This window comes from Amblyomma maculatum, chromosome 1 (assembly GCF_055883805.1).
Source record: "Amblyomma maculatum isolate TAMU_Amacu chromosome 1, ASM5588380v1, whole genome shotgun sequence".
Lineage (NCBI taxonomy): Eukaryota > Metazoa > Arthropoda > Arachnida > Ixodida > Ixodidae > Amblyomma > Amblyomma maculatum.
Window position 1 is genome coordinate 295,353,134 of NC_139344.1, and position 23,702 is coordinate 295,376,835.

Genomic DNA, 23,702 nt, shown 5'->3' on the forward strand with positions numbered 1-23,702 from the left:
GGGCAGGTTGGCCCAAATAATTATAATTTCGGCGTCGGCCAACCCAGCACCCACTCACCAATATCATGACAAACTTGTGTCCGCGGACAGAACTTGCTGACCACGATTGGTCCTCGCCGTGAGGCTTAGCGTTGAAGGGAGAGTGCGCGCGCGGTCAGAATCGTGAGCCGGGTAGCGTATAGGCACCATGTCTGATTTAGAAAAAATAATCAGTCTCAGGAAGCAGCTCGGATTAGAGGGAGCGGTTCTTCAGGAGTTCCTTCGTGATAAACGCGCCGATTATCACGAACGTATAAAAAACGAAGAAGAGATGCGTCGCGAGCGCGGGAAGGAAGAGGAGCAGCGGCTCCACGGGAGGAAGAAAGAGACCAGGCGCGTTCCACTCGTCGACTGCTGGGCATGAATGCGGAGCTGCACCTTCTCCGAGCTAGAAGCAAGGGTGCCGGGAACGCTGGGTCAGAGGCCATTTCAAACGAAATCGAAGCGTCCGCTCATTTCATAGGGGTCAGCCCCCATCGGCTGATGGCGCCGTTCAATGATACAACGGACAACCTAGACGCCTACCTGACCCTATTCGAGCGAGTTGCTGACGTGCAGATGTGGCCGCAGGACCAATGGGCTACAGCTCTGAGTACCTGCCTTGCAAGAAAAACGTTGAGCGTTTTTGACCGCATGCCTGAATCAGATGCGGGTGACTATGAGAAAGTCAAGAAGGTTATCCTGCTGCGGTTTCAATTGACAGAGAAAGAATTTAGACAGAAGTTCAGGACAGAAGGTCCCCACGAACACGAAACCGCCTAACAATTTTTCTCGCCATTGGAGAATTATTGGGAGATTTGGGTGCACCTCTCCTCGACTGAGAGGAGCTACGAGGGCATCAAGGCCCTACTTTTGACAGAGCAGTTTCTTGGTAACTGCACGCCTGCGATGACCACGTTTCTGAAAGGCAAAACGGCAGGCGATACCAGGGAACTGCTCCGGAGGGCCGATAATTACGTCATCTCCCGAGGAGCTACCTACTTCGGTAAGTTTTTTGAAGGAATAACAGCGCGGAGACAAGGGACAAGGAAGAAGACAACACCTGCGCTTCCTTGTCCCTTCCTTGTCCCTTGTCTCCGCGCTGTTATTCCTTCAAAATATGTACCAACTAGCTCAACTTTCCGTGTTATTGTACTTCGGTAAGTGCGACCTGGAGAGTGAGGCGCGACACGTGGAGAAAGCTCCCGATACGGGCCGCAAGGGCCTCCAGGGAAAGCCGCCACCAGCGACCATGTCACCCCCGCTGCGGTGCTACCTTTGCGCACGACCTGGGCACGTCGCAGCGAATTGTGGGGAGAACCGGAGACACCCCGACCAGGGAAACCGGATACGCTCAGCAGAATAAGACGTATCGGCCTGCATACAAATAGGCTATTTAGAGCTGGAAGATGGGCAGTTCGTGCCAGTGGTTAGTACCAGCTGGGCCCAAGCGGCCGGAGTCCTGCCCGTCGTCGAGGGCCTCATCATGGAGTAAAAGATTAAGGTCTTGCGAGATATGGGTTGTAATATCGTTATTGTCAACCGAGACCTTGTTGCCGCTTCGCAACTTACAGGTGGACACCGAGCCGTTTGCCTCATGCACCGATCGGTGAAAACACTGCCCGAAGCAAGGATTCAGGTGGCTACACCCTACTACACGGGAGAGGTGCTCGCCGGATGCATGAGGTCTCCGTTGCACGATCTCATCCTCGGGAATATCGACGGCGCCAGGCATCCTTCCGAGCCAGACTTGAACCGCCTTGAACATCGAAGGAGCATCCAGTGCATGAGCAGCCAGATCGGAGAGTTACGCGTACCAGCCGCTATCCCGGAAGTTACGCCGACGCAGATAGGTGGAGACCAGGGCCAGACCCCCCGCCGTTGTTCTCGCCTGCATAGGGAATAGAGAACGGTCCGGGGCAAAGGATGGGGCTCTTGTACATTTCTGCTAAAGGAGGACTCGCTCTATCGCCAGTACACGCCGGGCCCATGTATTTTGTAGCTGGTGGTACCCTTTCCGCATCGCGACAAAGTTCTCCACCTCGCGCACTGCGGACTGATAGCAGGTCACATGGGACGCAAAAAGACAACTGACCTAATTCTAGCTCATTACTTCTGGCCAGGCGTACACGGTGACATTACTCGTTTTGTTGCATCGTGCGACATTTGCCAGTAGACAGCATGATTTCGGGATCGACGTCAGTAAGAGAGAAGACGTCATCGGTATTGGGTATACAAAATGTGCACAGTCTTCACCTTAGTAATGTTTGTTTTGTTGTTGTTGTTTTTGATTTATTTTTTGTGGCTTAATATTTTAGTGTTTTGGAATGTGTGTTGGTGTGCTGTCGTGATTCAGTGTTGACCGCCTCCGATCGAACGTGCAGTGCTGAACTGTCGTGATAGACTGGTGGTGGTGGTGAAAACGTTTATTTCATATTGGGAGGTTTGACGTGGAGCCTTAAGGGCTTCGGCCTTAGATGTGACTGCGTCAGCTGTGCAATGAGCGATCCGGCAAGCCATCGGGGGAAACATTGTGGCAAGCTGTGCGCGTTGGTGAATGTGGAGTGCGCGTCCGATTTTCGGGTATACTTACCCCGTGAGACGAGTCAGTTTAAGCCCATTTTATCATTCTTCTCGGGGGGGTTCTGTACCGAAATTGTGCCTGCACACTTTTTTTTGTGCGGCAGAGAGGATTCCGGTGCGGAGGCGCCGCGCGACCACCCTGTCGGGAATGGGGCATTCACCGCGTTCCCTCTCAGTCCCCTTCCTTCTCGGCCTTGAGCACTTTAGTTTACTGGGCCACTAGGGGGGGGGGGGGGGTGGCGGAGGAAAACTCGGTACCTGCCGCCCCGCCTCGAAAGCGGACCGCAGCGGCGGATTCGGCGAGGCTTTTGTCCCGGCCATTTGCTGTCTTTTTTTTCAGGGAGGGGCTTCTTGATGGCGTTGAGTGGGGCGCGTCTCTCGCTTGCTAGGCTATAGTGCTCAAAGCGCATATAGTTAGGCTCCGGCCTCACGTTACAGCTGGTTTTGCTGCGAGGAGGCGGCAGGGACGGGAAACGCGCGGCAGTCAGTATTGAAGAATTGGTGCGTGCGGATGGGCACGTGAGGTCAGCAGGGTGTGCGAGGGCGAGCCAGGGTCGGCCATCGAGTTTAGGCGGGGGTCTGTCGCGTTGAGTGCGGTGACGGCGGCCCCGATGACGCGTGGCCCCAGACAACCTGAGTCCACGACATCACCTCGGCCCAGCGGCGAGCATCATCGGCCCATCGTTCCCTGCGATCGGACCTTGCCAGACCACCGCAGCTAAGCCACCGTTTCCCGCCACTTACTCGAACTCTTTTCTTTATCTCTCTCGCTCTTTTGGTCTCATCTGCTTTGATATTGTAGTCATTCCCGCGTGAGAAGTTGTACTGTCATCTCTTTGTGTTTGCCCGTTGAATTATATAGTTGTTGCTGCTTTGGCTTTCTTTCTGATACCTATAAGCCGCTATTGTTTTTTATCCCACTATTGTGCATTTCAACTGTTTTTTTTTTCTTTGTGCGTGCTTATGTAAATTTTATTGTCACCAATGTTTTGAGTTCGTTCATGCCTTCGGCCCACCACCAATCAGGCGTAGCCCTTATCGCCGGCCAGCGTCCGAATCTGTAATTTCGCTAGCAGGGGGAATACGTTTGTTTTTCCACCCCCTCCAACGTAAGGAGAGTGCAACGGTGGGCAGGTTGGCCCAAATAATTATAATTTCGGCGTCGGCCAACTGACCAGCCACTCACCAATATCATGAAACTTAGCAACAAGAGCAGTTACGTTAAAATGAACAGAATAAGGTGTGGAGCCTAACAAAAAAAAACCTAAACAATCTTCTACTTGCTGATAATAATGTCCTGCCAGAAAACTCAGGGGAAGACTCGTAAGGTAAGAATAGAAACCTGAAAAAATGAGTAAATGGTTGGGAGGCACCTACGTGGTGTTAAATAGTCAAGCAGAGAAGCAACCCAGGAAGTACCGAAGAAGTTCATGGATGGGGTCTGAACAGTCACGGTAAATAGTGGAAGTATAAGAAAAAAAAACGATTAAAGCGGTAATGAGCATTTGGTGTGATTGAGACACACGTTGCAAAAGGAAAGATTGATGGGATGTCTGTCCTTCCAGTGACTTTCGATAAAGAGGAAACGTAGCTTGGAAAAGGAGCGCGCTAAAAGTTTTAGCTAGTTGGTCAGGCATAATTTGAGGGGAGGCGCATTGAAATCCCTACCAGTGGTTTCGCTGTATTTTTTTGTCCTGCGTACCGCTGGACAGCTATTAACGAGGATACATTTGAAGCTATCACAAAATACACAGCTCCACTGTGGCTTCGTACCTATTGATTTAATTGGAATGTACCGAATGTGGATTGGTGCTCGCTTATCTCTAGTGCCCATGATAATGCAGTTTGTGTGTACTTTAAGTGAAATGCCTGTTTTCAATTGGGAGAAGTGTTTGACAGCAGCACCTAAGATGGCGCTATTTTAGACGTTGTGTATATTACCCAATAGCTGTTGGAGAATGGTTTTAACTGCCGGGTGGTTGACGCTTTCTAGGCCACGGGTGTGTCATAGTTGATCATCGCATGTCAACCTAATAAATCTAGGTATGTTGACATATTGAACTTTATGTTTTGATGATGGCTGCATTTTGAAAATGGCTCACTGCTATATGGTGGTTATTATATCGCCGAACTTCTCGGTTTATATGTAAACAACAGAGAATGCTCCGACCACACGCAAAAATGCCACTTTAACTTTACTCCCCCATTGTGTCCCCCGCACAAGGCGCCATTGTAGTAAATGCCACTCTCATGACAACGAAGCTCGCTTAAGTGAGCGCGCAGTGCAAAAAAAGAAAGTGTCCGAGAATTTCATTGCACTAAAAACTTCTCCAGGATCTTGAAATTAATTGAATACCCGAGCCTGACTCATCTTCATTCATTACCCACGATCAGCCTGGTTGTGACTCCCAAAGCTTTGCTCAATCGGGCAGCAATTGCATCATAACGCCACTAATCGAGGTTTCAGAATCAGCTTCACGTTTTCACTCTCTTGAGATATTGAAATAAGTTCTTTTGCTTTATTTTTGGTAACATCAGGGTGGACCATTACCAAGAGTGGGTTACGTACAAAGTCATTTGTATGTGCAGCTACAAAACTAACACATACAAGTAAAAAGTACCAATAGTTGTAGTATTAACTATAAATTGCGTGCATAATATAGTGTTATGAAGAACAACAGTAATGAACTTGTGATTGCGCAGTAACATTTCGTGGAGCATAGTGAAAAAAATGCAATTATATAAATGCGAACATACGTAAGAAGTGGTTTTCATTTGACATTATTCAATGCCGGCATCCATACCTAAAAGTAAACACTTTTCTCTGAAAGTTATCAGTGTTGATCTAACATTGACCAAACCCGATTTAAAACGTTCCCCTGCATTGAATTCTTGAAGCTTAACCGTTATCATCATGAAATACCTGCTATGTTCCGCGGCTCCTCCCACCAGGAATGCTGCAGATGGTATTGTGGTCGTCGAATATGCCAAAAACAATACTTGACAAATTAAAAACAAATTTATTTACTCTGAACTTGTTGCAAACGCTCAGAACGCATCGCTCAAGTACATATCGTAGTGTTTGGGTAAAAAGCACCTAGCTCATTGTTTTCAAATGCAACCCTGCATGAAAGCCATTTCCGCACAATATGCGGCTCTTCTTGCAGGTCTTATACAGCGTACACGCTCTTTGCTACTAGTTTAATCACTAATTCCTGTGCCACTGTCATTTCACACATACTCCTCAGCGTAATGTCTACCACATTATACAAAAGACTACTCGACATAGGCCGCACTTTAACCAATTCGCACTGACGTGCATGCACAGCCTAGGGTCTGAGTCTTGCTCCAAGGGCCATGGATTGGATTCTGATCTCCTCCTCCCACCGCAAAGGAGCTTCTCGAGTTGGCAGCTAGTCTCGTGGCTCCGTGAAGTTGCACAATCCGAATTTCACGGCACCTAGAAAACTGTCAAGCTTTTGCATACTTCGAAACCGAAGCGACCAAAAGCCAGCTCGCAGCATCAGACGTTTTACCAGGTTTGTGTCTTTCCGCACTTCCTTTGTCCTGATCAGTCAGGTCGTCGCATGAATGATTTCATTACCTCGAAGAACCAGCGTAAGCAGTGCCGTTCACGTTTTCGGAAAGAAGTCAAAGATGTTGGCCACTGTGAAGGATAGCTAGACGGAGATACCCCTAAAGCTTTATTCATCTATATTGTCACGTGGTGGTGACAATGCCGTTGGCAACAAATGAGGAGGCTTCATCTTAACTGGAATAAAGTATTTATTGGCCTCTTAAGCCCGCGTAAGAAATAAACAATCGGCGGCGGCGATAGCAACAATCGTGCTCCGCGGTTGTCGATATACGAATGTCCGTCGCACCCGTCAACGCCCAATTTAAAGGGGCGAAGAAACATCTAGATAAAGCCGCAAACTGTTGCTAGCATAACCTGGAATATTGTAGGAACATGCGAGTGGCTGGAATCTTCGAGATACATCTCGGCTCATCATCAAAAAACTAGTTCATGTCAAGGACAACAAAACATAAAAATAAAAAACAATATCCCCAACGTTTGCCTTGGACTCGTATACTGTTGGCTGCTTTAAATTTTATATTAATAAGCCCCTCATTTGCCCTCCAATTCTCTGCTTAATAGATTGCGAGGGTCTCGGTTCTGACATTCTTGAGGTCTAAAAGGTAGCGTAAGAGGGTTCTCGCACAGCTGCTGCCCTCCCTAATGATCACGTGCTACGTGACGCTCGCGGTATAACAGGATGTTCCACATCCGTCGCTAGGGATGAGGGTGACACTGGTGAACGCTCACAGGTTTCGGTTACAGTCAACATAAATACCCAAGAAAGCGGAAGGTTGGGCAGTCGACGATATAGCTTAGATCAGGTAATAAAGAAAAAAAAGTCGATATAGCTTAGATGGAAGAGCACTGGACGCGATATTCGGAGGTCGTGGGTTCGACTCCCACCATCAGCGCATTGTTTTTTTTTTCTTCCGCTTTGCATTTAATATTCTGTATCCCTAAAAATTATCACAAGCCTAATTCATGTCAAGGGCAACAAAACATCAAAAGATCGAAAAAATATCCCTAATGCTTCCCTTGGACTCATAGACTGTTGGCTCCTGTAAAATCATAGTCCAACTGTACGACTCGGCGAAGCACCTAGTACGGGCCGAAATATCGTTGTTAAAGCTTTTCACTGAGTCCGCGGCGGCGAATCGGTGTCCAACCTTACACCAGGGCCCGTACTCCGAGTTTGCGTCGTTATCGAAATGTCGCTATCTCATGTGACCTCTAGTCGTCTGATTGGTGGAAGCGCTGGAACATGATGTTGGCACCTTTTCCGGTTCAGTAGTGGCAGCACCCGGTTCCGGCGTTTCAACCAATCAGATTACTCGAGGCCACATAAGATAGCGACACTTCGATAACGACGCAAACTAGGAATACGGTCCAGCTCTCCCTGCTTGTACTCAGAATCGCGTCGTTGTAAGTTGTAACGTCGGGCTGCGGTTCGTAGCGGATCTCTAATGCGTATTTGGGCGAGTCTTCAGGCTTCCTCTGGACGTGGAAGATGTTCATATGTAATGTGCGGTAGCATTGCGTCGAGCGCTGTTGCAGGCTCCCTGCCATACACAAGTAGAAACGGGCTCGACCTGCTTGTCTCCTGGACGGCGGTATTATACGCGAAAATGATGTAGCGTAGAATGGCATCCCATGTTTTGTGTTCGGCGTCGACGTACATTGCGATCATATCTGCGACAGTTTTGTTGAGGCGCTCCCTAAGATCATTGGTCTGGGGATGGTACGCTGTTGTACGTTGGCGGCTTGTATGACTATAGTTCAATATGGTTTGCGTCAGCTCCGTTGTAAATGCTGTTCCCCTGTCCGTGATAAATACTTTGGAACCGCCGTGTTGCAATAGAATTTATTTTTACAAAAAACTTGGCGACCTCTGCCGCGTTTCCATTAGGTAGGGCTTTCGCTTCGGCGTAACGGGTAAGTTAGTCAGTGGCCACGGTGATCTACTTGTTACCTGTAGATGAAATCAGAAAGGAGCCGAGGAGATCCATTCCAGTTGAAAGGGTTCGGTAAGGGGCGGTATGGTGTTCCGTAGCCCAGCTGGTCTGATCGGGGGCGTTTTGCGTGGCTGGCGCTCACGGCACGTTTTCACGTAATGGGCAACATCGGCAGGCCACCGCGGTCAGTAATATCTTTCTTGGACCCGATGCAACAAGCGCGCCACACCGAGATGCTTTGCTGTCGGCTCACCGTGGAAACCATGCAAAACGTCCTTTCGGAGTTCCTTAGGCACGACAAGGAGGTATATGGTCTTTTTTTTTGGCGCGAATTACGTCAGGAAGGCGTCGTTGCGCAGCACGGAGGACAACTGACGTCTGAACGCAGTAGGAAGGGAACCGATCTTTCTTTCTAAGTAGTCCGACAAGTCCTTCAACTCAGGGTCCGAGCGCTGCTGTTGAGCGCAGCTGCTGGCGCTTACTGGTCCCAAGAAAGCGTCGTCGTCGTCCTGTGGTGGCACGTCTACAGGAGCGCGGGACAAGCAGTCTGCGTCAAGATGCTTGCGACCAGACTTGTAGACCACTGTGATGTCGAATTCTTGAAACGCAAGCTCCATTGAGAAAGGCGGCCGGAGGGGTCTTTCAAATTAGCGAGCCAGCAAAGCGCATGATGATCGCTTACTACCTTGAATTGCCGGCATATAGGTAGGGGAGGAACTTTGAAGTGGTCCAGATGATTGCGAGGCACTCCTTGGTCGTCGAGTAATTGGCTTCGAATCTGCTAGCGTAGGCGATTGCTTTATCCTCTCCGGCACTCTTCTGAACGAGAACAGCGCCTATAGGCTCACGTTGCTCGCGTCGGTGAGTACCTGTCTCGGCGTTCTCATCAAAGTGCCTGAGGACAGGAGGGGACTGTAAACGGCGCTTAAATTCCTCGAAGGCTTTCACTTGCGGTCTTTCCATTGAAATGGCCAGTCTGCGTTTGTAAACTGCGTCAGAAATTCGGACAGGCGCGAAACGTCTGACAATCCGTCGGCAAGACACGTACAGCCCAATGAATCGTCGTACAACTTTCTTGTCACCGGACTGTGGAAACTGTGCGATCGCCGCTGTTTCCTGTGTGTCGGGGCGAACTCCCTCCTTACTGACAATATGACACAGAAATAAAATTTATTCGCAGGCTAAGTGACCCTTCTCTACCTTTCAAACTTAAACCTGACGTACAACTTGATTGCGTTAAGCACTGTTCGAAGCCTTCTCAGATGGTCTTCAAAGTTCGAAGAAAATATACATCGTATAAGTATACCCGACAAATTTGTAATTTCAAGCCAGTACGGCATTCATTACTCGCTGGAACGTCGCTGGTGCGGAGCTGTGGCCGAATGGCATTACCTTGAACACAAAAAGTCTGTCTGGCGTGATGAACACGGTCTTTTCGTGGTCTCTTTCGTCGACCTCAATTTGTCAGTACCCGCCCTCTAGGCTCATCAACGAAAAGTAATTCGCGTTACAGAGCCGATCCAGTGTGTCGTGGATTCAGGGAAGCGGATAGAGATCCTTCTTCGTTATCCTATTCAAGCGATGGTAATCCACGCAAAAACTAAGTGTTCCGTTTTCTTCATCAGGACGACGGGTGCTACCCAGTGGCTCTGCGGTGGCTGAATGACGTCGTCACGAAGCATTTCATCGACTTTCTCTCGGTTGGCTTGGCGTTCTCGCCGTGATACACACTACAGGGGCTTTGACGAAGAGGTTAGGCGTGTTAATGAAGTTTGTCGCACCTTCAACGCTGACAAAAAGCCCTCGTTGTAGTTTTTAATAAAAGTGCGAATCGGGCATTGTCTGCACCGGGGTAGTGCTGGATTGACGTCGAAGGTGGGCGGATTTCCTCAGGCGGCTGCATTGTCTATGGGCTGGTCGGGCAGGGCGAAGACATCTCAGGTGCCTGCTAGCGCGTCGAGGAAAGCGATGGTCGTGCCCATGATAACGTGTCGGCATTTTGTTTGATGATGTTCGTCACCACCACCTGAGCTTGTCTTCTCCGGAACTTGGCAATGCCTCTTGCGATGCCGAGACCTCATTCCAAGACCAACTGGGTGTTTCCTTCGACGACGCCTTCGGTGGTTTCGATTTCTGCGCTACCCACGTAGACTAGGGCGTTTGATCGAGGTGGCATGGTCAATTTTTCATCGAGTACGCTTAGAGCGACAGGTTGCGTCGAAGTCATCATAGTAGGTATGGTGTTGTCCATCGAAAGATTGATGAACTTTGATAGAAGGGCGATGATCGCTCGATGTTCACTGAGGAAGGTCATATCTACGACGATGCATCGCGAACAGTTCTGTAGGACCAAGAAGGTCAGGTTTCAGGTTTTCAGGTTTTGTATTGTCAGAAATGTATTACACAAATTACTGTGGTATATTTCGTACAGAAGGAGGCCTTAAAGCGAAGCTGTCAGGGGGACGTCCTCTAACAAAATGCTAGAAACAAATTCACAAATAGGGAAAAAATTGAGCATTGAAACATGTAAAATTCATGAACAAGAACAACGATACATAAAAAAAGAAAATCCTAACTGTGTGGTTATAACTTTGCTAATAAAGATGTTTTGATGTTATTATTGAAAACCTGTACGACCGAACTGTTTTAACATATGAGGGTAGTGAATTCCATAGAATCATAGCTGAAAATAAAAGGGTTTGCCTGCCATAATTGGTATTCATTCCGGGAAGTAGCAAATTGCCGTTTTGGGAAAATCTAGTCAGATTATTCTTTATGAGGGAAGATTACGGATGGGGATAAATGACAATTCCACCATTACGAGCACTGCATATAAGTGTGGCTAATTTTAGGTGGAGCAGTCTCAATAAAGGGAGGATATTAAGGTTTCGATATAAAATGGCAGCTGAGGCAGTGAAGGTAGAAAAGGTGAGTATCCGAACTGCAGATGGTTGTGACGGATGCTTGACATATGAGTGAGATATGTTGTTCCCCAGAATGATATGCATTAAGTTAAGTGACTGTGAACCCATGCGAAATAAAGTGGCCCAAGAATATATGGCTGAAAGTAATGAGGTGTTGGAAGAAGCACCCTATTGCCTAAGGCGACTCTTTTGCATAATGATTCAGTGTGCATGTTAAAGTTTAAATGCTCGTCTAGTAGGATGCCAAGAAATGTAGAACATTTAGGGAGCGGAATTATGTGGTTACCTAAGTAAAGCGGCTAAATAATGATCGGTTGATTATTATTTGAATGAAAGACCATGAAATGTGTTTTTGGGGATTAATTTCAAGCTCATTATCTTGACACCAATGTATTTGAACTGCAAGTTCGGCATTCAATCTTTTGATTAGATCATTTATGTTTCTGTCGCTAGTATATAGTGTAGTATCATCTCCCGTGCGGTGCATCTCCCGGACGGCATAATAGGGTTACCACCAGCAATGCGGATGAAAGGGCCATCTCAAGTGATGTCACCTTTTGAGCAGGGCGGCGAACTCTCCACTGACGACAGAATAGTCAGCTCTGATAAGGCGGTAACCATGCGACCGTCGACAGCAACTTCGAAGTCACTTATTCACGTCCTCGTATTGCATGTTGACTTCGGTGCTAGATCTCTGCTTGGTCCTGCGCTAAAATCGCAGCCGGTGACACCGTCATCATTTGGCTGGACGGCGGTGTCAACTTGGAGGCTGGTCGTGTTGTCGTGCGTAGCAGCGGTATAATTGTCGCAGCGTCCTCTCCCGTCGTTGGGGGCCGAGGATCTTATTTAGTTCGCCTTGTATCAAACCCACCTCCAAGGTTTGCTATCTAGGGCACCCTCGTCTTCCGTAGTTGCGGCACGGTGGCGCGAATCATGAGCGCTACCGCGACGGAGTGCGGGATAGGCGTCTTGACGATGCGTGCTCTGCCCTGCGCAGGTAGTCGCCGATTTCCTGTGGTCGTTAGCCAGGACGGTGTCGTGGGGCGTCGGTGGCGAAGCCGGGCAGGCTGTATGGGCAGTGGCGTAGAATGTAGCCGACCGCGCCGCAGTTGAAGCATAGTGGGCAGTTGCTTGCAGTCCTCCCGGCGTCACACTTCCTGGGGCTTGAAGGTTGTTCGTAGGCTTTGCGGGCGGGGGCCATGTGGAGGATTTGAGGTGCAGCTTGTTGGCGTCGAGGGGGGCTTGAAGGGTCGCGTTGGGGAGCAGGACGCCGTAATGCAACAGTATAGTTCATGGCTGTCGCTTCTTGCGTTGAATATGTAGGAGCTGTCGCTTGAGGAACGCCTAATCCTTTCTAGACTTCCTTACGGATCACGCCCCTGAGTGACGCAACCTGCTGCTGCATTGGCGATGGGAGGAGATCGCGCAGCTCTTATCGAACGACCTCATGGATTTTCTCACGAATGTTATCCCAATTTGTAGCTGCGGCTTCGCAGTTGTTTGCAGAGAACACTTGAAGAAGGCGGTTGTAGTGTCAAGTCCGGGCGTCTAAGGTCTCGTTTTTCATTCAGGATGCATCTCGCTCAAATTCGGCCACGGTTTGGGCTGAAGTTTTCACTAGACAAGTCAAAAGCGATTCTTTGACGCCTCGTACTAAAAAATTCACTTTTCCTCAGTCATTTCAGGGACTGTGCGGCAAAATAGGCGCTTCATTTCTTTTACGTAACCGAGTACTGACTGATTAAGGAGCTGGACTCTTGACTGAAGGAGTGCCTGGGCTCTTTCTTTTCTGATGGTACTAGAGGCATTCTATAGCTTTGTCTTGAAAGTGGCCGAATCCTTTAGTAGGGCCTCGCGATTCTCAAATCACATTAGGACGCATCCCTGAAGAGCAATTAAAGTACACTGGACAGCTTTGTATCGTCATTCCAGGCTTTATACGTTGACACGCGTTCGAACAGCTCGAGCCAATCTTCCGCATCCTCATTCGGTCGTCCTTGGAAGCAGGGGAGCTCACATGGCTGGACGAAGAAGACTGCCATCGGGGGTACGTCACGGGATTCGGAACCAGTGGCGTAGCCAGAAATGTTGTACGGGGCGGCTCATGTTGCAGCGCGGCTTCCTCCATGTAGAATTTATCGAGGGATCAATTACTGAATAATACCAACACTGTCTCTGCCAATAGCCATTATGTATAAGGTGCTGCAAACGAATTCTTGAACGCACTGTCAAGACAAGTAAAATATTCATTTTATTATAAACAAAGGCATATATGCCAAAAATTGTGTCAGAAATAACTGATATCAATACTTCCGTGAATCTGTCTATTTAATAAATACAAATAAAATATTAAAGGAACTTTAGAACTATATCAGTTCGAAACCATCCAAACAGTGCATGACGCTAATATGAAAATGTAAAAGCTATGAAATGAACACTTCGACGGCAAATACTTTAACACTTCTTTCTGGGCGAGTTGGTTCATTTTTGGAAAACTTTGATAGAGCGCAAACACACACGACCACTAAGGACAAGAGACGAGACACAAGCCACACAAGTTGACAGTCGGCGCTTGTGTCTCGTCTCTTGTCCTTAGTGGTCGTGTGTGTTTGCGCTCTGGCAAATACTTTATTGAATCTTTGTCATCCAAGACCCTTGTTTACATTTTTCAACATGTGCAACGGCCAATGACGCTGTTCTTCCAATTTATTGCACATGAACAGCTATCGCCGGTCGTGTGTTGTAATTGCACCAAAACTATAGTCGCAATCACATAAAAATCAGAAGTTCCGAAACATATATAGAAATGCGAAGATAAATGCAATATTGCAAATGAGAAGATACAGCTTGATAAGGGCAAAAATGTACCACTGGAATCAAACTTCACTGCATGTATGCACAAAACCTCGCAACAAGATATTTAAATATACGTGTAAGTCTCCAATAAACCTATGCAACTAAGCAAAATCACTGTATATAATGCGTCAAACAAGGCAAAATAACATGTTGCGCAATCACAGATAGTAAACTTCACGCACAGAAAGCCAGACGATCCGAAGAGCGTTGGTAAGAAGTAAGGGGTAACATTTTCGGACCGCAAGAACTAAACATACAGACAAAATTCAACAAGCGCATAGTTTTGAAAACGTGATAACAATCAAAAACCAACATTAAAATAATTACAGACCGATAAGTTATGAAGTATCTAAATATTTGTAGGACAAATGTATCACTTGAGCTTAGCACTAGTTTTACAAAATGTTTATGGACTCAATCACTACGTTCGCGCACCTAGTTGTTTTCAAAACACCGGTTATTCGAACGCAAAGACAGCAAATTGTCAGTCAGTCATGAGTGGCATTTCGAGTTGTGAAACGGTGAGTCATTTTTTATGATAAGAAAAACAAGTAGTTATGGAAATTATTTGCCTACCTTTTACATAAATAAATTAATGGGAATATGGTGTGGTTTCAAGAGTTTTGGGGCAGTTTAGAAAAAGCCCCACAATTTCACCGGAAAGGCGAAGCAATGAACGCGATAGCAACACATTAGAGAGCTAACTCAACAAGCATGGCAGCATGCGCGCACGAACATAAACACATCTCATTCCACGACTGCGGACACTCGCCGTGAAAACGCACGCGTGAGCAAGATTGGACGCAGAAGCAGCTACCTTCGTGCTGCCACTCACTTCAGCGTGAATGGCCATAGCCAGAAAACATTCAAAGGGCTAGCCAGTCAGAATCCCCTCGGCCAGAGAAAACAAACGCACACCGAAATGCGCCGCGCGATGGCCGGGCAGCACAAGAAAAACGCATGCGCTCTGGCTGGCTTTGCCAGCCCCCGGGTAGCGAGAACAAGAAAATTGAGAAGAGGTCTCAATGTGTCCTCTCGCATACAAATCAAAGTAGAAAAAATAAATCTGAACGCAGTCACCTTTGCTAGCTTCAGTGTCGTGACATGGACGTTTTGATGCAGGTGAAAAAAAAATCTTGATATTCTTTTCTGTGACATGGCAAAAGTGAATGACCATGGCGATTCGTCTCATAAGACCTCGCTGCGCGCATGTTGAAGGGGGGGGGGGGCATTGGTTCATCTGGGATGTCCATCACCGGGCTGAGGTTCCCGAGTCCTGGGTAGGAAGGCTGCTGCTGCGGAGTGAGCATGAGAAGAGATGGGCTTCGAGGTGGAGGAGATGATGCGATCGGTTCGGGGGCCTAGACTTCACCGCAGTAGAACCATGAGGAGCCCAGACGAAGGAGAAGGAGCAGGATCAGCCAGGGAGTAGAGGCGAAGAAATGCTTTATACAGCTGTCTACATGATGAATTATGTACAAGTTCAAGGACGAAAAAGGAGCTCTCAGCGGAGACAATTTCCGCGGTTTAAATATGATCGGTTATCCTTACTTCCCTAGCTGCGGAAACAAAGTTCAATCTGTAATGTGCAATCAGGGGTGCACAAGCAAGCACTTGAGATGCTGCCCGCTGCCGAGGGTGGGGCTGGAGCCTCCTCGCACATCTTTTGGTGGCGAGGGCTAGCTTCTCCGATGTCGATGACGATCTTGTGCATGCTGGCGGCGGAAATCCTTAACCAAGGCGAAGCAGCCGGATAAGTTGTCCGTTGGCAGAGGTTATTTCCCCGGCGTTACTTCACAGAAGGTCACCCGCCTGCATAGAGAAGTCGGTGAGCAGGGTCAGTGCTGATCGACGACGCCCTACTGAAAAATCCTGTATAAAATTCGTACAGGAAATCGTATACAGGTTTACCGTATAGGATCTGGGATACAGGATTGGGGCTGTTTCAGGAAATTCCTGTACCCTCGTGGAAAGTCCGGAATGAAACCACGCAGAGCTCTGATACCGGAATGGCCTGTATGGTTGATGGCCCTCGTTTCCGGAAAGAAACGCGTCGCCAGGGTGGAAAAAGCACGCAACAATATAAAATAAAACTACTACATTTAAAATAATAAAAAAAATTAAAAAAACATTACCACCAAGTGTGGAATCGAACCTCAGTGCTCATGGTCGTCAGACGGGCACCTTAACGAATTAAAGGCAGGAATGTAATCACCAATATTCACGTGGCGAGAACCGTATTGGAATGTTGCGATGCCATGCAAGATCACGTAGCAGTGTTACAACTGGACCTGCACAAGGCTTGATCGAGTTGGGCATGATTTCTTGTATGCCCTTTTGGAGCATGTAAATGTCGGGAGTGTAATCACAAACTGTGTTAAAATGGTTTACAAAGAGTTCGTGGCAAAATTAGTCACAAATAGTAAATTGAGTGAATGCATACCGGCGCTATCTTCTGTTCGACAAGGGTGTCAATTGTCACCCCTTCTCTTTGGCTTATAATTGGAACCTTTCTGTTTAAGGCTTCTCTCCAGCCAAGCTATTACAGGGTACACATTGTTCAATGTTGCAGTTAAGGTCCTAGCCTACGCTGACGACATCGCAGTGTTTTGTGCGGACCAAGACGCCGTAAAGGAAGTTGCCAAAGAAGCTGTGGAGTGCTGCAATGCTACTGGCAGTGCAATTAACTGGACTGAATGTTTAGGTTTCTGGTATGGAGACTGGGAACACACACCGGAATACTTTTGTAACATCAGATGGACGATAACACCGGGCAAATACCTTGGTGCCCCACTTGATCAGCACAAGAACACGAAAGAGTACTGGGAGGAAGAAACGCAGCGAGTTAAAAATCAAACGAACAAGTGGGGAGGGCATAACTTTTCTATGTTTTCTAGAGCTGCTGTGTGGAACCTATTTTGGTTGCTAAGATATTTTATGTTCTTCAAGCTCTATTGATGACAAGAGCGTCTGTACATAAACTTCCCCATGTATTTGCAACGTTTATATGGGCATCCACATGGGAACGCACGAACCGGGGCAATCTGTTTCACGCAGTTCAGAATGGGGGCCTTGGGTTGACGCATCTATTTCTCAAGCAAACTGTGGCTAGATTTTCTTTTCTGCGTGAGCAAAGTGACACCTTTCTAAGGACTGTAATCCAAGTGAGATTACGTGAGTCACTGCCTGATTACGTCGTATCTGCTTTTTCAAAACCGGTGGCATTAAGCCCCTTTTTGCGGGAAGTTGTTTTATCTTTTCGTATCCTCACGATCGCGCTTATTTCGCATGCTAGCAAGGTGATGTTGAAAATCCTCCAAGGTAGGCTGCAGCAGTATGTGGATCGGGAGCTTCCGGACGTGCAAGCTGGGTTTCGCAAGGGCAGAGGAACTAGAGACCAAGTTGCCAACCTTCGCTGGATCATGGAAAAAGCAAGAGTTCCAGAATCCCATCTACTTCTGCTTCATTGATTATGCGAAAGCGTTTGACTGCGTAGATCACAGCAGATTGTGGCAAGCTCTCCAAGAGATGGGAGTTCCAATTCACCTCATCTGTCTCCTCAGGAACCTGTATGAAGGGCAAGAGGCCACAGTCAGAACTGGGCATGGTCTTACTGGTTGGTTTCCGATTGAGAAAGGAGTGAGGCAAGGCTGCATACTGCCGCCCTGCCTATTTAACCTATATGCAGAATGCATCATGAGGAAGGCTGGTCTGGACGAGTCTTCAGCTGGAGTGAAGATTGCTGGAAAACGTATCAACAACCTTAGATATGCGGATGATACCACTTTAATGGCAGAAAGTGAAGAGGAACTCAAGAGACTTCTGATGCGCGTACAAGAAGAGAGTGAGAAGTTTGGGCTTAAACTGAACATCAAAAAGACAAAGATCATGGCGTCTTGCCCTATCAAGTCCTGGAGCATCAAGGGACAAGAAGTGGAAGCTGTGACAGATTTTCTCTTCTTGGGCTCCAAGATTACCTCGGAAGGAGACTGCAGCCATGAAATTAGGAGACGCCTGCTTCTGGGAAAGAGAGCAATGGTTAGCCTTGACCGCCTAGTAAAGAGCAGAGACATTAGTCTGCCAACCAAGATCCGTATAACTCGTGCTATGGTCTTTCCAGTTGTGATGTATGGATGCGAGAGTTGGACTGTGAAAAAGGCTGACCGCCGAAGAATTGGCGCGTTTGAATTGTGGTGCTGGCGAAGACTCTTGAGAGTTCCTTGGACTGCCAGAAGATCAAATCAGTCAATATTGTCTACCATAAACCCTGACTGCTCATTGGAGGGTCAAATTCTAAAGTTAAAGCTCAGCTACTTTGGTCATCTGATGAGAAGAGAGGAGTCGCTGGAGAAAGATTTGATGTTGGGAAAGGTTGAGGGTCGCCGGAGAAGGGGTAGGCAGCGAACGCGATGGTTAGATGGCATCCTCGAGGCACTGCAGATGAAGTTATGTGATGTTAGGAAGATAGTGAGAGACCGGAAAGCGTGGCGTGACATGGTCAATAGGGTCACGAAGAGTCGGACACGACTGAATGACTGAACTGATTCTTAAGGCAAGGTTCTCAACTGAATATCTGTCAATTGTGCCGCGGAAGAAGTTGTATAAGGATCTGCGAGATGTGTTTTTGACGGTGCCAGTGTACCGCGCTGTGTATAATGTAGGGTCTGAGCGTGACGTTTTGAAAAGGGTAAAACGTATGCCTGTCAGAGCTGGCGCAAAATTGTTCTTTTTTCAATTGCATTCCGGCACTCTTCCAGTCAAACCATGGCTGCAGAACAAAGGGCTCTTTGTACCTTGGTCTATTAACTGCATTATTTGCAGAAAACCCGAGACCATTGAACACATCTTCTTGGAGTGCCATGACTCAGTTTTCCTCTGGGATATCTTGAAGCGAACTTTAAGAAAGGAATTCCCAATAACGCCATTCGGTATCCGATATCTGCCATGCGCCGACCCTGAAGGAGTGCCGAATGACATGCTGATGCTATTATGTATGCATAGCGTATGGAAAACGCGTATGGATGTCAGGAATGAGCGAACCGTTGTACACCCCACTCGATACTACTTCATCGAGAGCGTGGTATACCTGAGAGAAATTCTGCGTGCACAAGATAATTCTCCGGAGTGGCTACCTGTACTGGACCAGATGGCTTCAGTAAAGCCCTTTTAAATCTAGTGCTTTAGGCAGAACGTGCCTAGTGCTTTTAGCATTCCTTTTGTTTTGCTTTGTTGTTATGTATTCAGAGTGTATGCTGTGTGTTTAAAAAATTGGTAACAAAGAAAAAAAACTACTCTACGGCGGGATACGGTTACAGTGGTTATTATTCAGTATATCTAGCTACTTTTGCTCTTTCGTACTTTGTGTATTTTCCTTACCTGTAGAATTTGTGGCCGTAATTCACCGATCGCCCTTTAAACACGCTGAATATCTTTGCAGGCTATCACGAGGGTTCACAAATGTGCCGTATCTTTATAATGCGTCGCTTTATTGAAGGCAAACCTCAAGATATCATAATTTATTAGTGCTGATGTGTTTTTCATCGTCTACGAACGTTCGTAAGTTTTCCTACATACAGAGATATCCGGTGCACTAATACTTGTAATACTGGGCGTTTTAGCTTCACCTGCTACCAGCGGTGCATCGATGTCATTGAATACACTTCCGACTGAGCGGTTTCAATACGTAAACATTCGAGAACGCGTCGCCCGGTGTGCGGCTATCTGCGCATCTTTCGATGGTCAGCGATGTTTGTTTATTTTTTCTCGAACAGTTTTTTGTCATCGCTAGCGAAACGATACGTTCGTGCTTCCACTTTTGCGTTGAAGGCGGCAGATCTTCAGTCGCAGATATGAAGACACCGCAAGATCGTACGAGCTGCAGCGACTGCAGCTAGCGCACACTTCGATGGTTTCGCATTTTCGAGGTATTTGGGAAACGAAGCGTGCCCTTTATAAACAGAACAGTTGTATAATATGTTTGGTATCATGCTTGTTTAGTGCGCTGGCGTGTCCGGCATGGTCATTCTGGTTGAGCTTCGTCGATTGGCCCGGCTTCTGTTCAGAAGCGGAATACTCTGCCCAGTATCAGTTCAAGAAATGACGCGTTCGTCCGGTTTCTGGTTAATTGATACAGGCTGAACCGAAATGAAACCGCGCGGAGCTCTCATTCCTGAAATTCCTGTATGGTCCGTGGCCCTTGTTTCAGAAAAAAACTGGACGCCAGGTTGGAAAAAGCATGCAGAGCTATAAAATAACACCACTACATTTGAAAAAGAAAAAGAAATGAAAAAAGAAAAAGAAGAAAGGAAATAGAAAAAAAAATTACTTGTGATTCGAACTTCGGTCTTTTCAGCCAGCAAGCAATGGCTTTCAGGCATGCAGACGTTGATGCGAGGAAAATACGGCAGTATTTTCTCGAAGCCGTTGCGAGTGTTATTGAAGTTCTCAAGACACAAGACGAAGTGCCTGAGTGGCTTCCGAGAATGGAAGTGTTGCTGCAAATGACTGATTTGTAATGGATCACGCAGCCCAAATCGCGTGGTTTTAACCCATGTAGTGTATTTGTCACGTAATATTCACTCTATGTGTGTGTGTATGTGTGTGATGTTCTATACGTGTAAAATCTGATAATAAATTAGGCAATAAAGAAAAAAAACAACCACTACACCACGGCAGGATGCGGTGGTAGTGGTTATATTTCTGCCTATGTAGTCGACATCGCTCTTTTGTAGCTTGTGTATTTTAGTAGAGTGTAGAATTTGTGGTCGTAATTGAACGATCGCCCTTTAAACACGCTGAATCTTTTTCCTGGATATCACGAAGGGTTATCCGTGTCCCGCATTTTTACACTGTATCGATTTCTTGCAGACAAACCTCAGAATGTCACAGTTTACTAGTGCTGATGTGTTTTGGCATGGTCTTCGCAAGCATGCAATTTTTGCTACATATAGATATATGCTCTGCACCAACACTTGTAATACTTGTAATACTGCTTGTTTTAGCTTCACCTGCTGCCAGCGGAGCCGCGACGTCAATGGATTTACTTCTGACCAAGTGTTTTGATACGTAAACACTCGAGGAAGCGACTCCCGATGTCCGGCTGACCTGTGCATATTTCGATGGTCAACGATGTGTTTTATTTATTCTCGAGCGTATTTTATCCTCGCTAACGAAACGCTATGTTCTTGCTTGCACTTTCGCGTTGAAGGTGGCAGATCTTCAGTCGCAGATATGAAGATGCACCGCAAGATCATACAAGCTGCAGCGACTGTTGCACACGCAAAAGCAAAACGCAATGCGTGTATGTACTTGCTAGCGCACACATCCACGGCTACATATCTTCTAGGTATTTGCGAAACAACGCGTACTCCACATATACAGAAAAGTTGTAACATATAATATGTATGGTTTCATGCTTATTTTGCGCGAAGGCATGTTCCGACGTGGTCATACTGGTTGAGATTCACGATCCGCCCGAATTGTACTGAGAAGCGGAAATACTCTTTCCCGTATCAGTTTCATTCATTTCTGGTTTGTCCGGTTTCTGGTAAACCGGACATGACCTGTCCCGTATATGAGCTCAATACAGGACTGGTCCGCCCTGTTTCATATCCATACCGGTTGGGATGTCATGTATAAAATGCTGGTCTGCCCTGTATTAACTCGATACCAGACTGGACCGTCCGTAATGAGATTCATAACGGAGATGACCTGACGATATAAACCCATTTAAGCTTCATACACGACTGGTCCGCCCTGTTTCATATCCATACCGGACTGGGATGTCATGTATAAGTTGCATACTAGAAATGGTCTGCCCTACATTAACTCTATACCGGACGGGACCATCCAGATTGAGATTTATACCGGACATGACCTGTCCGATATAAAGCCTTTAAGCTTCATACAGGTCTTGTCACGCCGTATTAAATTTATACGGAATAATACAGTACCGGTTCAAACCCGTTTGTCGCGATATGGGATTTTTCACTAGGGCGCGCCTCCGAACCTTTCAACAAAAGCTCAAGATCTCGTTGTCGCCGCGGTGGGCGCCAAGGGGGATTAAGATCTGAAAGGGCAGCTTGTCTCCGTCCCGAAAGGGGAGGAGGGCTTGGGCCCCACAGCAGGAGACAAAGGGCCACTCCGCCGCCGTCGGCGCCGCTTCGATGCCTTTGGTCGCTCACCGGCGTCCGCTAGGTCCGTTTTTGTTTTCAGCTGCTGGAGAATCTGCGCGAACCTCGGCTGGAACTGAAACGGAGCTGTGCGTAGAGGACCCCGTCTTGCCTGCGCAGCGGCGTATAGAAAAAAAAACGAGGTGCTATAAAAAAATGCCGCCCCTGGGCCAGCGTTCGGCGCTTTCTCTTCTGCGCGTAGACACAAGCGCGAAAACGCAAAAGACAACCACAACCAAAAAGCGCAACCACGGAGACAGCGTAGTGTACCGGGAAAACGGCGAGGGAAAACCGAGCTGCTACAGCACGGTGGAGATCCGCAGAAGGCACGAGAAAAAAGAAGCACCAAAAGAAACATGCAGCAGTCAAGAGGTGCTGAGGGCAGTGGGAGAGAGACACATGGATTTTGAGTAAGCGGGCAGTTGAAGGCGAGGGAAATACCGCCTTTTAAACACTGAATGGGAATGAAAACCTGGCTTCGACGCTGTCTTGTTTCGTCCGCCCCCCTCTGCGGCCGACGCGAGTTGAAGCGGCGAGTCCACTCGCCATCCAAACGCCCTTGCAATATTGTGCTCTGAAGTGGCTTCTTGCTTTGTGTGCTGCAGCTGCATGGGCGTTGCTACTAAATACAGCCCAAGTTCGTAATGTTCGTACCGAAATGTCTTTTTGAGCTGGAAAATGATATTGTAGACAAAATCTAGAATGCTTTCCAGCGCCGGTGGTTTTTTTTTGGTCGGCGGTGCATGACAGCACGAAAACATTTCGAGGGGGAGCCCCGCAAGCCCTCCCCCTCTCACCTGGCTACGCCCCTGTTCAGCACCTCCACCAGATGTCACGTAGTGGGTTTATAGGGCATACCTAGCCTCCCTTTAAATTCGTGCTTAAAAAATGACTCGTTTCTATGGTACATAGTTCGTGATGCACGATAAAAACAGCCAACAAAAACAGACGCTACACAGCGCGGAAGAATTCACGTACATAGGATACGGGATCTACGCGGCCGCCTCGCAAAGCAGGGCACCCACCGCTTTCAATGGGCACAAGATTTTCTCCTTCCAGTTGCTCGTGTCCTCTGAAACAAAATGCTTGGGAAAGGGGTCATGGACCAAAAAGGGCCACACATGGGCTTCTACTCCACTAGGCGGACTTATGGTTGTCCTGTTGGTTGTTTTTGCCGTGCATTACAAAAAGCATTGAAAAGATCATGAGCGGTGGGGATGGAAACAGGTGACAGAGCTGGGGACGAGCAGAATTTCTAGCTTGAATAAGAACGAAGTACATTTTTTTCCGCTGAAAAGATTAACCTGACCTATTTATAGATGGGAGAGGAAACTTTTTTGGATTATTGTGAAAATGACGTGATTTTTTTTGCTGCTGCTAAGCGTCAAAAGCAAACATTTGCCGCAGTTTGCCTTCTGAAATGCTGTGTAGGCCAGGAAGGTCCTTCTTGGGGCATAAAGCTCACGGTGTGCCTGCGGATCTATATCAGGGTTTCACGTGTATCTGACGCAGCTAGAATGGAATAAATGGACAGGAGAACAGCTCCGATTCTTTCTCTCTTTTCGCGCGCTAATCTGTACTTTTTATTTGCCGCGAAAGCGCAACGAGCTGGGAAATA

The 23,702-nt window shown here is 47.4% G+C and overlaps 1 protein-coding gene across 1 annotated transcript in view; it reads left to right on the forward strand.

Annotated features, from left to right (window-relative positions):
* The window catches only part of ETHR (ecdysis triggering hormone receptor), a 358,242-nt gene that overhangs the window by 176,149 nt on the left and 158,391 nt on the right, over window positions 1-23,702 (forward strand). The gene's annotated exons all lie outside the window — the stretch shown is intronic.